Source organism: Cryptomeria japonica, chromosome 1 (assembly GCF_030272615.1).
Source record: "Cryptomeria japonica chromosome 1, Sugi_1.0, whole genome shotgun sequence".
Lineage (NCBI taxonomy): Eukaryota > Viridiplantae > Streptophyta > Pinopsida > Cupressales > Cupressaceae > Cryptomeria > Cryptomeria japonica.
This window is the reverse complement of record NC_081405.1, coordinates 248,030,129-248,048,595: the sequence shown is the minus strand read 5'-3', so window position 1 is coordinate 248,048,595 and position 18,467 is coordinate 248,030,129.

Below are 18,467 nucleotides of genomic sequence, written 5' to 3'. Positions count from 1 at the left end.
TTCAAGACAACCTCGATCTCTCCTTGATCGCCGCTTCATCGATCCCTGTAGCTCATCATGCGGTTTCCACTTCATGCAATGTACCCACTCATTCCCAAGATAAAACCATTATCTCCACGTGTCAAAAACCATTTGAAACTCTTCACACACAATATGCATATGTGGAATAATCATTGCCGCTCATTATTTGATCATAAACCAATACAATCGATTCACCAAGCTCCATCAGTTAGGGTTTGGCACATCAACAGGTAGGGTTACCGATTGATCTCACTGCTTCTCAAGTAATATTGGTTTCCTTCACTAGCTCACCTATTGGTTGCAAAAAAATATCATAACAACATCATTACTAGTTATAATTGACATCAATGACAACATAGTAGTTCATCAATGCAATCTTCATGCAAATGCCAACAATCTCCCCCTTTGGCATTGATGACAATACAAATATCAATACCCTTGATTGTGATGATTGTGTATAAGAATCCTGGTTTACATTTTACCATGTACTCTCCTTCAACTAAGTCTCCATGTCTTCATCTGGTAACTGGCTATAGATCTTCTCTCTATCAATCATACAATTCTTCTCCCCCTTTGACAACAATGCCAAAGTGAAAGTAAAACATGCAATGTCATACTTCACTGTTTTGCATCAATAATCTACAACTCGATGCTCCCCCTATGGAATAAATCCACTCTACATCAATCCTGCTACAAGATTCTTCAATTAGCTCTAGGATTGATGTATTTCATATTATCTCAATTGACCTCATGTAGGGGCTCAAACCCTAGCTGGCCTCTAAGATACTCAAAAGTACTCTTAGGTAGAGGTCTTGTAAAGATATCTGCTAGTTGCTCCTTGGTAGATACATGCTGCAATAATACATCTTTACTCTACACTTTCTCTCTTAAGAAATGATATTTCAGCTCAATATGCTTGGTTCTAGCATGCAACACCGGGTTCTTTGAAATATTTATTGCACTGGTGTTGTAACATAAAATCTTTACTGGTTCTATAATCTACAGCTTGAATCCTTCCAGAATGTGTTTCATCCAGATTGTCTAGGTACAATTCACATATGCTACAACATATTCAGCTTCAACAGTGGACTTTGATATACAACTCTTCTTCTTGTTGCTCCAAGATACAAGTCTTTCTCCAAGAAAGAATGCACCACCAGTTGTGCTTTTCGTATCATCAACATTACCTGCCCAGTCTGCATCTATATAAACCTTCGAATCAAAGTTACCTGCATATGGATACCATAGTCCATAGTCAATAGTACCTTTCAAATATCTGAATATCTTTTTGGTTGCTATCAAGTGTGTCTCCTTTGGATTCTTCTCAAATCTGGCAACTAAACCACCTACATGAGCAATATTCAGTCTACTGTGAACAACATACTGCAATTTCCCTATCATTTATTTGTACTCCTTTTCATCAATAGATGCAAGATCATCCTCCTTAAACAGTTTAAAACTTATAACCATTGGTGTCCCAACTGGTTTATAGTCGCTCATTCCAAATGTCTTCAATACCTCTCACATACTTAGACTGCATGATAAAAATATCACTCTTCATCTGTTGAATTTGCAAACCTATGAAGAATTTTATCTCTCCTACTAGAGACATTTCAAATTCATTTTTCATCTCATTTGCAAAGTCATCACTCATGTCATCATTGCCTCCAAATATGATATCATCCACAAACACTTCACTCACTAGTATCTTATCTCCTTAAGATTTGAGATATATATTGTTGTTTTAATTAGTTCTCTGAAAACCTATCTTCATCAGGTGTGAATGTATCCTTTCATACCATGCTCTCGGTGCTTGCTTCAAACCATATAGTGCCTTGTGCAGTTTACATACCATATCCTTTGCATTAGTCAAAGCATAACCATCTGGCTTCTCAATGTATACTTCTTCTTCTAGTATTCCATTTAGAAATGTTGACTTCACATCCATCTGATATACTTTGAATCCCTTATATGCTGCAAATGCAAGTAGAGTCCTAACACCTTTCAATCTAGCAACTGGTGCAAATGTCTCACCATAGTTTTCTCCTTCTTCATGTGCATAACCTTTGCATAACAATCTATCTTTATTTTTGACTACTGCTCCATCTTCATTTAGTTTGTTTCTGAATACCCATTTAGTGCCTATCACATTTTTATTTACCGGTCTGGATACTAGGGTCCATGTATTGTTCTTCTCAATCTGGTCAAGCTCTTCTTACATAGCTTTAATCCAATGATCATCTCCAAATGCTTCCTTAGCAGTTCTAGGCTCAATAGTGGAGATCATGCAATAATTCTCTCTAACTCTTCTTCTGGTTAACACTCCAACATCTTTATCTCCAATAATCTGGTTAGGATTAAGATTGAGTCTCACATACCTTGGAATGACATGATCAGTATCTTCAGGTTCTTCCTCACTATCATCATCTTCTTCTAAATCTACCTATTCCGGTTGAACTGGTAATACAACATTCACTTCACCAGCTTCTGGCTTCACCGATTTTGGTTCCAAAATCAGAATGAAAGGTTCATCTTCCTTCTTTTCCTCACTAGTTTCTCCTGAAACTTCAAGATGCTCATCCACTTGGACATCAACACTTTCAATGATTCTCTGTGTCCTGTTGTTGTAACATTTGTAAGCCTTACTCTTGGTGGAGTAACCGAGAAATATGTCTTCATCACTCTTAGCCTCAAACTTACTAACATAGTCACCTCTCTTGAGAAAATATTTACTGCCCAAAATCTTAAAATAGCTGACATTAGGTGATCTACCATACCAGTATTCATAAGGAGTTTTATCCTTACCTCTCTTTATCAATATCTGGTTCATAGTGTAGACGATTGTGCTGACAGCTTCTCTCCAGAAATTTTTTGCTACACCTCCTTATATTAGCATCGTTCTAGTAGCTTCAACAACTAATTGATTATTCCTCTCTGCAATACCATTCTGTTGTGGTGTCCTCGGTGCAGAAAGTTGCCTCTTAATTCTATTGTCTTCACAATATCTAGTGAATTCCTTTGAAGTAAATTCACCACCTTGATCAGTCCTCAGACACTTTATCTTCTTACCACTTTCCTTTTCAGCTAAGGCCCTGAATGCCTTGAAATTACTTAAGGCTTCTATTTTTTCCTTCAATAATGTGACCCACATCATTCTTGAGCAATCATCAGCGAAGATCATAAAATATCGATCACCTTGAATACTTTTAGTCCTTATTGGTCCACATAGATCTGTATGAACCAAATATAGCAAATGTTTTGTTGAGAAGGATTTGCTCTTAAAAGTTGAGGATGTCATATTTCCTAACTGACATTCCTTACACAAAGCATGCACCGGTTTGTCCAACTGAGGAGAACCTCTTACTGACTTGGACTTACTGACTTTGATCATGTTATCAAAATTTATATGACAAAATCTTCTATGCCAAAGCCAACTATCATCTACTTTAACAATTAAACAGTTGTTGACTTTAGGATTTAGGTGAAATGGGTTACCTTTTATTTGCTTGCCAGTTTCAATTAGTTCACCTTTGCTCCCATAGATTTTGTACATTCCATTCTTAAATTCCAATGGATAACCTATGCCATTGAGTTGAGCTATACTCAAAAGATTGTGCTTTAATCCTTCAACACAGAAGACATCATCTGAACTGCTCTTTCCATTAAGATAAATGGTTCCCTTTCCTTTTACCATTCAGGGTGAGTCATTTCCAAATCTCACAACTCCTCCATCAAATTCCTTCAAAGTAAGAACTTTACTCTGGTCATTGGTCATGTGGTGTGAACAACCACTATCTATGATCCAATCATCAAAACTATCCATGCGAGAAACTAATGCCTTCTAATAAGATGTCTCCTCTTTAATGGCAACAAAGACAATGTCTTCATTAGCATCCCCTCAGATTCCTCATCAATGATACTGCCATCCACTGCAATGAGACAATCTCTTTTGCCTTTTCCTTTATACTTATTTTACTTCTCACGCTTATGTCCATTGTCACCATTAGGACAGTTAACTACAATGTGTCCAATCTTGTTACAAGCAAAACACTTCAAAGGTAATTTACCTTTGTACTTACCAGTACCTCTGGGCAACCGCTTGGCCAACAATGCTTCAATCTCAATCAGACTATCTTCATCATCAACTTCTCTACTGGATCTAGACTCATAACTGTGACTAACATCTTTGTTTTTCCTCATAGGTGGGTTAGAAACTAAGGCTCTAAATGTAGATTCAGATTTCTGAGCACTACCATCATAACCATTTAATTCAAATGTAGTAAGTTTACCAATGGTGGAGTCAAGAGTTATCTTAGTTTCATTAATAGACTTTAGCTCCTGAATGGCTGCAACTCAGATAGCGTAGACCAGTAGAAGGGTTCTCAATACCTTACTGACCACTGTGGCATCTTCAACTTTACCATCAACATTCTTGATTTCACCAACTATCTCCTTGATTCTCTGACCATACTATTGAATATTCTCACCTTCAGCCATCCGCATGTCATCAAATTTACCTCTTAGACTCTCTTCTTTGGAAATCTTCACATGCTCATCATCGCTATAGATTTCCTCAAGTTTCTTCCACACATCATAAATAGTCTTCAAACCATGGACATCAACATACTCTAAATCAATCAAAGAACTGATAATGGCCTCCAATGGTTGATTATTTTCTTGTTTCTCTTTCTTTTGATCATTGGACATAGTCCCACTAGGTGCAACATATTGAGTAACAACATGTTCCCAGTATTGACTTCCTAGACTCTTGAAATAGATTTTCATCCTATCACTCCATATTTTGTAGTTTTCACTATTAAACTTTAGACCTTCTTTCTTCATCATGTTCTTCAAGATCTTTACCTCAAGTTGTTAGGCTTAAACTCTAGAGGACCTAAAATTCTCTGATACCAATTGATGGTATGATGAGTAAATAAGGATCCGAACAACTACTAAGAGGGGGGGTGAATCCATAGATAGAAAACTGACTAAAATTTCACCAAACTCAAAAACAACCTCTCTAGTCAAACTCATAACTGACTGGTTCAAACACTGAACTACAAATTGCAATATCACTATCAAGTATACCTGTTGACTGTCATAACAAAATAACAGTATAACAACTTTGAAACTCTCAAAACCTTTTAACAAAATCATTCAAATACTTTACTAACAATAGTAAAAGCACATTTCAGATTGTTGTCATTCATCTTATCATATCTAAGTGGATTTAGCAGTTAAGCAAATCAACCATAGCAAACATAACCACAAAAGCATTCACCACTTGACACAATAATTTTGACATGGAAACCCAAATGGGAAAAACCACGGTGGGGATGAATACTCACAAGTATTCTGAACTCTTATGAAGTTCGCCCTATTAGGAGCCAAGTCTGGTAAAGCTTTACAAAAAGTCATGTTAAGAACAGATACTGTTAGGGACCACCCAGCTAAGGGATTGACTATAATGCCCTATTAGAAAAATACCATGTTAGGAGTAACCTCGATAGAGGATTTGAAATCCAAGTTAATGGATCACCTGATTAGAGGATTTAGATAGCACTAAGCCTGTTAAAGCTTACCCGGTTAAGGGATTTGACTATTGTAATTGTTAGAGAACAACAGGGGTTTGTTGATCTCGTGAATAACACTACTCTTCTTGATCAGATCCTTTTCATGCTCCTATCTGCCTTCACACATACTATGGATACACCTTCTAGTTTGGCAACCAATCACACTTCCACTTAACCAAATTTTCCAACACTACAACAAATAAACTCATCGACCTTATAAGCAAAACAATATGTCGGTAGCACATCACAAACCTAAGATCTCATAGAGATTACAAACAAATCGGTTCAAGTATGACTGTTAGATTACATAGAAATCACTTGCACATGATTTAAGACAACCTCAATCCCTCTTTGATCATCGCTTCATAGATCCATGTAACTCATCACGTGGTTTCCGCTTCATGCAATGTACTCGCTTATTCCCAAGATAAAATCATTATCTCTATGTGCCAAAAACCATTTGAAACTCTTCACATACAATATGCATACGTGGCATAATCATTATCGCTCATCATTTGATCACAAACCAATACAACCAATTCACCAAGCTCCATTGGTTAGGGTTTGGCACATCAACAGGTAGGGTTACTGGTTATCTTCACTAGCTTACCTACCAGTTGCAAAACAACATCATAACAACATCATTACCAGTTATAATTGACATCAATGACAATATAATAGTTCATCAATGCAATCTTCATGCAAATGCCAACAACATATATCTCAAGTCAGAAGCAGATAAGATACTGGTAAGTGAGGTATTTGTTGATGATATCACTTTTTGAGGAAATGATGATATGTGTCATGATTTTGCTAATGAGATGAAGAATGACTTTGAGATGTCATTGGTAGGTGAAATAAAATAATTCATAGGTTTGCAAATCCAACAGATGAAGGAAGGCATTTTCATCACACGGTCATTGATGTCAATAGTAACCGGTAATGAAGTTGTATTGCAACTGGTAATGATGCAAGAAAGCAATCGGTAGTAAAGCAATGTAGGAAACTGATATTGGTATTATTATTGAAGCAGAGTGATCAAATAGTAACCCTAACCAGTTGATAAGTAGAACCCTAACCGATGGAACCTGGTGAATCAATTGTGATGATCTATGAGCAAATGATAATCGAAGATGGAGATGACATGTAAGAATGATGCACGTGATGAGTTTCAAAGTGGATTTGGCACGTGAAGATAACCGTTTATCTTGGAAATGAGCAAATACATAACATTAAGTGGAAAATGCATGATGAGCTACAACATCCAATGTGTAGTGATACAAGTGTAGCATCCTAAAGTTGCGACACTTGCAATTTCGACCGCATTTGGGTCTTCACGATGGTGACGCAACACTAAACCTGAATGGAGACCCCGAAACTTGCTCATGACACCAAAAACTGCATTTTCTTGCACCCTGGCCTGAACCTCCTTTGCACCCTGCTGTCCCAGGAGGTGGGACCAGAGCGCCCAGTGCCCTGGTCCTTCAGGACCAGGGCGCCCAGCGCCCTGGTCCCTGGCCCTATTTTGGGCCCGGTCTCCTATGGGACTTCGGGCCTTTTTGTTTGCAAATTGGAAAATAACATTTCCTGGTCGGCCTAAGGTCAGGAAAATCAGTCTATCAGCCCTAATTGACAAGTATATAAACTACATTTTCCTCTTTCATTCGATATGACGGAAAAGGCGTGGAAACTATACTCAAGCATTCAAGCATTCAAGCATTCCTTCAAGCAATTGATCATTCTAAGTCTCCATTCAAGGCTAAGTGTTGCATTCAAGACAAGGATTCAACCATTGAAGAAGAGATCACTTACAACACATTACATGCTACAACATACAACATACAACAAACAATAACATCTATACCTTCGCACATAAGGATACAAACATCCTTACAACAAGGTACTAGTACTTGTTTTACATTACATTTACAGCATTTCTCATTTCTTGGTTAATTCCAAAACTAGGGTTTGACCTAAGGGCAAACCCCTAATCCCTAACCCCCCAATCATCTTCGCTTTTCTGTGTGTAGGTTGCAGGTACGCGGCTGAAATTGAAGATCTGGAATCCTTGTGCAGAGACGAACAGATCCCCCTTCGTTTCGTGAATTTTTCGGAGGACCGTGTGCACGCCGGGTGCCATCGTCCCGTCAACTTTTGCTCAAATTTGCAGGACAACGCCGTCTCGACATTTTACTGCTAATTCCAGGTCCGCAGCTTCATATCATATCCCTATCTCAGTTTATAAGCGAATCTTTATCACTTTCTATGCATTCCTAGCTTAATCATTCTATCTACATTCTTTACAAAAGAGGGTAGCCTTGCTGTCTTAACCCTTGAAACTCATATAGAATCCAATCTTGCATTGCGTGGGATTGGATCTTGTGGGTTTCAACCCCTCTTTTGAATGTAAAGTCCCTCCTAAGTGAAAACCATCAACCCTAGTGACTCTCCCTTCTCTCTCCTTGGAGTTGGGGAGGGGAGAACGACTAGGGTTCGATTTTTCCGCTTTACATTTTGGTGAACCCGACGTGAACATCCTTTCTGATTATTCATAGTTAGATCTGAAAATTGGATTCCTTGATTACATTTCCATGTTTGATCTTTTGCAAAATTTTAGAGGTTAATTGCATAAAAACCCTAAATTTTCTTTTTAAGTAATTAAACTTGTGAAATGTTTAATTGTTAATGCTTGTTTCAGATCTGCCCTTCTATTACAAATTATCAATTCATATTTGTGCTTTGATTTTGAAAATTAAGTGGTTAAGTGTCAAAACCCTAATTTTTGAAACCCTCTTGATTCAACCTTTGACTGATAATTTCACTAATCAAAACATCTCCAAATCGGCTGTAACTTTGGATTCCGCAATAAAATCACAATATCTTTCATCCTTGAAAATTTGGAAAAAAGTTGCGAGGACCGTGTGCACTCCGAGAGCCATCATCCCCGACATTTTTTCTGAAATTTCGGGAGCGAGATCTTACTGTATTTTCCTGCTAAAATCCAGAATTTTGGCTGATTTTATCAATTTTAACACCTTCAAAATTACAGTCAAAGTTGGTCTAGTGATTTCTTGGATTGAGGCTTCTAATCATTAAAAAATTGTTGAAATTGAAATTTGTGTCAAAATTGTGTTTCTTACTGTCCTAAATCTGAAAAGTGTGTTATCATTCATTCGAAATTTCAGTGATTTATTCAAATTTTTGCAATTTGTGACTTTTGAAATTAAGTGCTTAATTACAACAACTTTGATTTCCACTTTTAAAATTGAATTTTGTGTGAAATTGAGTCAACTTTCAAATTTCAAAACTTACATTGCTTTTGGTATTCCCTCTAAAATCATAAAATTCAAAATTTCAATTTCCCTCTCTTTTTCAAAATTCAAATTTTGCATTTTTTGACAATCTTGGTAGGGTTCAATTTTGAGATTGCAACTTTAATTTGGCCTATCTACAAATCGTAAAATCACTCAATTTTTTCAGGTTAGCTGTAAAATCATCATAACTTTCATCCCTGCAAATTTCGAAAAAAGTTGCGAGGACCGTGTGCACTCCGAGCGCCACGGTCCCGGACATTTTTTCTGAAATTTCGGGAGACTGTCATGATTGCATTTAATAGCTTAAATCTAGAAGATTGGCTGGTTTTACTAAAATTTGCTACCTCTAAAATTCAAAATCTTCTCTCTCTCTTTTTACAACAATAAGCCCTACTTAGACTATTCCCGTTAGACGAAGCCTTAGAATTAAGTCCTTCCAAGGTTTAATTACTGAGGAGATGGAACCTAATTTGAATGGTCTTTTTAACGAGGACATGGGTAATTCCTCTAATCCTCTTAATGATGAAGAAGCTCTCCATGAGGTTTCTGTAGAACAACTTTCAAAATTGGATAACCAATTTGACAATTTTTGACAGTGGATGTCTCAAGAATACCCTGATAGTCAAGCTCTTCCTTTAATTGAGGGTCTAAAACGTATGCTTCAAAGTGATAAGAATGGAATTGATATTTTGCATGGTATTGCACACATTGTGGATTCAAATGTGATGCCTATGAAAAGTTGTGCCGAAACCTTAGGTTATACACAACCTCCTACTCAAGACAATCATTCTATTCCTTTGACGACTCCTATTGCTAGTATACCTACTTTTACATCAAACATAATGACTACTTCAATACAAGACATTCCTCCTATAATCACCAGTCATGGGGGCAATCCCTCTTCAATTAACCCTCTTCCTTCATTCAATCCAACTTCTTCATTCACTCCTTCAATGAGTGTTCCTATTGTATCACCACAAATGAACATGACACAAGGGGGCAATTCGTTTTCCATTCCTCCTTGTAGTGTTCCTCCTGTCCAATCATCTCCTATGAATAACTATCATAGTGTCCCACCACCTTACTCTCTACCTTCTTTCAATAACATAACACCTCCATCACAATCTAACACATCTAATATGAACTCTTCGACTGAAGCGACCATTAACAATCTTGCACAAACTGTCTCTTCTTTACAGCAACAAATTGCCTCTATGAATCAATCTAAGTTTAGTGTGCCCACATTTGATGTTGCGAGTCCACTTTCTCTTGACATTGTTCGAGCTATTCCCCCTAAACATGTTGAAATTCCGCATTTGGAGCTTTATAATGGTAAGGGTGATCCTCTAACACATGTTAAGACCTTTCAAACAATATGTACTGATTTTGCTTATGACCAAAGGTTGCTTGCAAAATTGTTTACTAGAACATTAAGAGACAAAGCCCTACAATGGTATTGCTCATTGCCTTCCTATTCTATTACTTCTTTCGAACAACTTGCAAATGCTTTCATTCAACAATTTCAAAACAATATAAGTCCTAAAGTTACTTTGATTGATTTAATGCATTGTAAACAAGGTGTTAAAGAAAAAGTGACTGATTTCATTGGTAGATATAAGCATTTGTATGCTCAAATTTCTTTTCCAGTGCCTGACAATGATATTCAAAGAATCTTTATTTCTAATTTACAAAAAGATATTTGAGACAAACTCCTATTTTCTGAGTTTACTTCTTTCCAACAGTTGTGCGCAACTCTTCACAATTATCAACTGACTGTGAGTCAAATGGAACAATCACATCCTATGACTCCGAGTGATAAGGGTGATAGTAGTCAACAACCATTTGGGAAGTTTAAACCGAACAGAGAGTCCATTAAATTCAATGAAAACATCATCAACAACAATGTGAATGCAGCATCAGGTGTGTCTCCTATTTCTAAGTTTTTCAAGAGAGAAAGAAAGTTTACTCCTTTGAATGAATCATTGCATAGTATTATGAATAAGTTATTGGAACAAAATGTGCTTACTCTTCCTCCTATAAGGCAAATTGATCCTGCAAAGATTAATTCACCCTATTTTGATAACAAATCTTTTTGTCAATTTCATCGTCAACCTGGGCATGATACTGAAAAATGTTTTGCTTTAAAGGGGAAAATTCAAGATTTGATTGATAATGATACTATCTCTGTTTCTGGTGTGAATGATAAAGGCAATACATCTGTAGCTCCTCGTAACCAAAATCTTCAGATTTTCACTGATCCATTACCTTCTCACACCTCTAATGCGATTGATACTACTGATTCCTCTGTCTCACCTGATGATCTTGTGTCCATGACTCCGAATGTGATTAACTTTGTAGAGCAACAGAAAATCCCTAAAGAACCTTCCATCACATTTGATTCCAGTGAAACTATCAGGGCACCTGATGGTCCTTTATATATAGTTGCAAAAGTCAAGAACACACCTTGCCGTGGAGTGCTTATTGATCCTTCTTGTATGGTTAATGTCATTACTGAAGAATTTCTTTTTACTTTGCAATTGAATCAAGTAATCTATGATGAAACAGATGTGGTTGTGAAACTATTTGATGCATTTTCTTCTCCTGCAATTGGTTCTATTACATTACCTATTGAGGTCCGTAACAAATCCCTTGATATGAACTTTGCTATTATTCCATCTTCCGAACAATTTCGTGTGAAGCTTGGCTATCCTTGGCTATCTTCCATGAAAGCTATTGCTTCTCCTATTCACAAGTGTTTGAAATTTCCCCATAATGGTGAAGTTGTTACTATCAATCATAGTCTTTTTAAACCAGCTGAAAGAACTTCTAGCGTTCCTCTTGATTACTTTTGGCCTAAACAATTCCAATCTCTTCCTCCGCGAAGTGATCATCTTTTCAAATCTTATCAAAAGTGGAAAAAAGATATGATCCTATCTCTAAGTGAACCTAGAACACCCAAACTTGACATTCCTATAATTCTTGAGAAGGAAGTTCTTCCTTTGAAAGATAAAACTAATGTCTTTCCTCAAGAAGATTCCCAACCCATCCCTATGGATGTGACTATGCCTATGATTAATAAACTCCCTAAAAGTAGACCTATCCCTCCTCGTCATGATGGACTTGGTCTCCTTCCAAAACCAAATAATCCTCCTTTATATGGAGCAATTCCTCCTCCTTCCTCTTATGGAGAGAAGAGACCTTCCTCTTCTCCTATTGTTCAGCCTAAGAGACCACAACCTAAACACCCAAGTGATAAGGATGAGAATATTCCTCCTCCTCAATATTCTCAACTTCCTACTAAGACTAGATGAAATCGTTCTACACGTGAACGCCGGCGAAAGCGTCGTCTTAGAGCTCAAACTTTGCAATCCCCAAAAACACCTTCAACAAGCATTATTCCATTTTCTCCTCAGCCGACGATTGAGCCGAAATCTCCTAAACATAAGATGCATGATGGTCTTGATCCTGTGCGAGTTAAAGATCCTATTTTTATAAATCTTGATGATGATATAGATGAAAATGTTATTCATGATGAAAATGCTACTTCTCCTGTTCATTCTGATAGTGAATATGAACTTGTTGATATTGATAACCATTTATCTAACGAATTTTCTAAAGCACTTATCCTAGCTCCTAGACAAGAACACTGCGGCTTGGGATATGAACATAGCCCTTGTTTGGATCTTGTGATAGCTCCATCTGCTGTGTTGGATGTTCCTCCTCTAGCGTGTTCCCTGCCTTCCCGAAACATTGATCAGCAAGATCGGGGGGTAGATGACGTGCTAGACTAGTTTCATTAGCATAGCAGATTCTCTCCTCCTCTCTTTCATTACTTCTTCTATGTGTTATTCTCATTCTTCTATTTGTTGTCCTTAGTGTTGTCTACTTGAGGACGATGCAAAGCATTGAGATCTCTCGATCTCTATCATGTTGACTCAAAAGACACATGTGTTCCCTTCTTCTAGGTGACCTTCCTTGATTGGGGAATGAAGAACAATTATGCATACATACATATGATATACATGAATTATCATACAGCATACTGACCCCGAGGAAAGCGAAGTCACCTCGTGCTTTGTGTTTTGTGTCTATTATCCTTGGGCTTATCTCACACTTGGGGGCTAAATCCTTGTGATAACGTGCTCCTTTCCCTTTTTCATTTTCTTATATGTATCACTACCTTAAATAAATCACCCCCGGTGAGGCGTGTGCGATCGCTTTAACGTAGGGGGGCATACATCCCGTTCATATCTTTTCAAGATACTTGAAAATTTCTTGACAAATTTAGCTTTGCCTTGAAAATTTTTGATATCTTTCTTGCATGACTCATAGTGAGGGAACCTTGCTATTGACAGTCATGGTTCTCCCTCGTGATCTTCCCTTTTACCTTGTCAATCGAAGTCGTAAGATCCTTAGTCCACTGGGGGCTTGGTGTATCTTGCCTCCTTGACGTGGTGAAAGTTTTTCAATGTTGTTTCCTTTTACTTTACCGGAAGTATGAGCGTACACTTATACTCCCGCTAAAGTGGGGGCTAAATGTAGCATCCTAAAGTTGCGACACTTGCAATTTCGACCGCATTTGGGTCTTCACGATGGCGACGCAACACTAAACCTGAATGGAGACCCCGAAACTTGCTCATGACACCAAAAACTGCATTTTCTTGCACCCTGGCCTGAACCTCCTTTGCACCCTGCTGTCTCGGGAGGTGGGACCAGAGTGCCCAGCGCCCTGGTCCTTAAGGACCAGGGCGCCCAGCACCCTGGTCCCCCAGAACCATGGCGCCCAGCGCCCTGGTCCCTGGCCCTATTTTGGGCCCGGTCTCCTATGGGACTTCAGGCCTTTTTGTTTGCAAATTGGAAAATAACATTTCCTGGTCGGCCTAAGGTCGGGAAAATCAGTCTATCAGCCCTAATTAACAAGTATATAAACTACATTTTCCTCTTTCATTCGATATGACGGAAAAGGCGTGGAAACTATACTCAAGCATTCAAGCATTCAAGCATTCCTTCAAGCAATTGATCATTCTAAGTCTCCATTCAAGGCTAAGTGTTGCATTCAAGACAAGGATTCAACCATTGAAGAGGAGATCACTTACAACACATTACATGCTACAACATACAACATACAACAAACAACAACATCTATACCTTTGCACATAAGGATACAAACATCCTTACAACAAGGTACCAGTACTTGTTTTACATTACATTTACAACATTTCTCATTTCTTGGTTAATTCCAAAACCGGGGTTTGACCTAAGGGCAAACCCATAATCCCTAACCGCCCAATCATCTTCACTTTTCTGTGTGTAGGTTGCAGGTACGCGGCTGAAATTGAAGATCTGGAATCCTTGTGCAGAGACGAACAGATCCCCCTTCGTTTCGCGGATTTTTCGGAGGACCGTGTGCACGCCGAGCGCCATTGTCCCGTCAACTTTTGCTCAAATTTGCAGGATAGCGCCGTCTCAACATTTTACTGCTAATTCCAGGTCCGCAGCTTCATATCATATCCCTATCTCAGTTTATAAGCGAATCTTTATCACTTTCTATGCATTCCTAGCTTAATCATTCTATCTACATTCTTTACAAAAGAGGGTAGCCTTGTTGTCTTAACCCTTGAAACTCATATAGAATCCAATCTTGCATTGCGTGGGATTGGATCTTGTGGGTTTCAACCCCTCTTTTGAATGTAAAGTCCCTCCTAAGTGAAAACCATCAACCCTAGTGACTCTCCCTTCTCTCTCCTTGGAGTTGGGGAGGGGAGAACGACTAGGGTTCGATTTTTCCGCTTTACAACAAGTGTGGTTGAAGTTGTCTACAACAATGTGTAGTTAATTTCTATGTCATCCAACACTTATGATTGAACCGATATGTTTGTAATCTCTATGAGATTTGTAGGTTTTTGATGTGTTACCGACCTATTGTATTTTCTTATAAGGTCGATGAGTTGTTTTGTAATTGTGTTGGAAATTTGGTTGAGTGTGGTGGTGTGATTGTTGCTGAACTAGAAGGAGTGTCTGCAGAACATTGTGAAGGCAGATAGGAGCAGAAAAGGATCTGACTAAGCAAGGTAGTTCTATTTCCAGATCAACAAAGACCCTGTTGTTCTCTAACCATTACAATAGTTAAATCCCTTAACCGGGTATGATTTAACAGGCTTGGTGTTGTTTAAATTCTCTAACTAGGTGATCTATTAGCTTGGATTTGAAATCCTCTACCGAGGTTACTCCTAACAGGGTATTACCTTTAACAGGGTATTGTAGTCAATCCCTTAACTGGGTGATCCCTAATCGGATCTGTTCTTAACGAGACATTATTGTATAAGCTTCTAACAAGGCTTGCCTCATAACTATGCGAACTTCAGAAGAGTTCAAAATACTTGTGGGTATTCATCCCCACCGTGGTTTTTCCCATTTGGGTTTCCACGTGAAAAATCATTGTGTCAACTGGTGAATGATTTTGTCGATGTGTTTTGATATGGTTGATATGATTAACTGGTAAAACCACTTAGATATGTTTAGATAACTGGAAATGATCTGAAATGAGATATTACTAATGTTAGTAAAGTGCTTTAATGTTTTGGTTAAATGGTATGTGATTTTCAGATCTATTACATTGTATCTTTGATGTTCTGGTCAACCGGTAAAGTTTGAAAGTGAAGTTGTAGTTTTTGATACAGTGTCTAAACCAGTTAGTTTAGCAAGTTGTTTCTGAGTTGGAATTAAGTTTGGTGAAAGTTTATTTTGTTTTCTATCTACTGATTCACCACCCCTCTTAGTAGTTGATTGGATCCTTATAGTTTCATCATATTATCAAGCGTCCTCTCGTCAGTCACCAATGATGAGGCCTCTTATTAGCTTTGGTGGCATTTCAATTTCTTCTTTTTAGTATGGTGTGTGGATGCTGGAAAAATGATCGTATCAGAGAGAAGATGATTGTAGAGGTCCTCTGACTACGGTGATCCTCTAACTGTCGTACTTTGTATGAAGATGGTCGTTCAATTAATACATTCATTGGGAATGGTTATCATGTGCAGCAAGATCCAGATAATAGTACGCAACATGAAATGATTTTCTTTTCAGTGTTTCTGGTTGACATTGTGGGGGGGGGGAATAATAACCAATGTTCGATTCCCATTTTGTGCCAAAATGACTAAAGTCAAGGGTATATTCCAGTGGAAGTGGTAGTTGTCTATGTTGTTCAAGATTGAGTGGCAACAATCGATAACAATGACTACAAATAAAAACATTGTGTTCTTATTTCTTATGGAATGTAATGTGAAACCTTTTCTAGTATGGGTTTTTCAAATTTGTGATATGTAACTTTGCTAATGTGCAAGCATAGTGGTGAACAAAAGAACCAAAGCACGTTAGTTCATGGATCTTGAAAGGGTTTGTGGGAGGATCCAAAAAACCACACAAGGTGAACAGATGAGTGGGTTCCTATTCATGGCTAGGTTTGTGGTAAGTCTATGTGAAAACCATCAAAGGTTGATGGGAGGTGTCTTTCATTTGAATCAAGATCACGAGCCTAAAGAGTTGGGCTTACTGTAGGTGGCGTTTGAATTCTTACCATGTTCACACTAAGGGGGGAATGCTGGGAAAACTATTATTAGTGTTCACATATTTGTTAGGATTATTAGTTATATAGTTTGTTTAATAGGTTATATTATTTATGGTCGTATGTTGAGTTGTTAAAACAACTCAGTCTATTTAGGAATATTGTTTCCTAAATAATAGGATATGAAATTCCTATAAATATGTATTATATATTTGCATGAAAGGAGGAGTACAGATTATCTGTTATAATATTATTGTGTGCTTCTCTAACTTTCCCCAATTTTTTGATACAATCATGATTACATTCACATGTTGGCCTAGAACATAATTACAATATTAGAAAGTTGGCCACAAGATTAAACCTTAAACTAAACATGTAGTAGGCCAAGTCCAAAAGCCCACATGTTACTAGGAGAAGGTACACAATATGCATTTCCCAACATAGAATGTGATGGTCCCAAATAAACTTCACATGCTTCCTCTAGTTGGTGCACGCTATCCTTCTCTAGTGCATCAATTTGAAACATCAACGTAGTTGGCCAACTAAAATAGTGAACATTTTATCACTCCTAATGTTCTATTTATTCAAGGTCAACCTCTAAAACTTTAGAGTGTGATACTTCATATGTAGGTTTACTTTACTTCCAAACCACAAGCTATAACTCTCAACTACAATAGAATGCAAACTCAAAAAACCATGACAATACAAATGAGTATATACACTATTTCTAAGCAACAAACCTTAAAATCATAGTGTAGATACTTCCATACAACAACACATGAGATAGACAAACAAGAAATACTAGAACCAAAGAATAATGATATTATTAAGAGAGCTATCAACCATAGCTTGTCACAATCCTTTCGAAACTCAAATGCTAAATCATATCATGTCAAAAGCAATTAAAATTGTTGTATCTATCATACAAAAGGAATCACTTATGATTACATTTAATTCTCACTGATCTACTAACTCCTTTGACATTCATGACAACACTATATTCAATAATTTATAGTTGCATTGAATTTTACATACCTCCAGTATTAGAAAAATTGTTTTTTATGCCTATTCTTAAACCCCTTCACCATGATTATCAGATGAAGTTGCTCTCATTTGCATTATAAATATGTAAATCTATTACAAGTTTTTTCATCATGTATTATTTCATTTCTTATTCTTTATTTTGCATTCTTCCATTTTTCTAACTTTTGTAGTGTGTACAATGTCCATCTTTCATGGCTCAACCAAGTGCCATCATTATTCAAGATTATCTTGGTTCTAACAATTACATCATGGTATCACAAATTTAGTACAATCTCTTAATAAATTTGACTAATCTAAAATTTGTAAGGTCCTCCACATTATTAAAATTACCATATAATACAAAATATAGATAATAAGTTCATTAATTAATTTGACATGCACAAAATAAAAGATATATAATTAGATTTTGAGATAATGTCTACAAATTTAAGCACAAAGATTAGTCAAAATAAAAGGAAATAATTTCCTTTACATGAGACTAGAAGGTCAAATGAAATGAATACATGGTTGAAAACAATCATGACATGTACTCCTAACTTGTGACCTCCACACAAGAACAATACAGGTCAGAACATTGTCAGAAAAATTTACCACCCAACCTCAAAGCACTATGCTTACCCAAATTTTCTTTAAAGAAGAATACCCAATAGTACATAGGGATGTCTAGCAATCTGAATATGGCAAGAAATATAAAATCTGGTGCAATATGATATAACTACATTCTAGATGCTAATGCAACAATATCATGATATGATAGAGTATGAGACATAACGATCAAATAAAAAGAATATACTAAAAGATGAATAAGCTTTAGCCAAAGCATATTTTTGGGCCAACTATTAGTAGATAAGTTTATTGTAAAAACTTACCCTTCTCTTTCACTCCATATATGACACACATATGACATCAAACTTCACACTATTACACACACATTAATAAGCATATACAATGCAG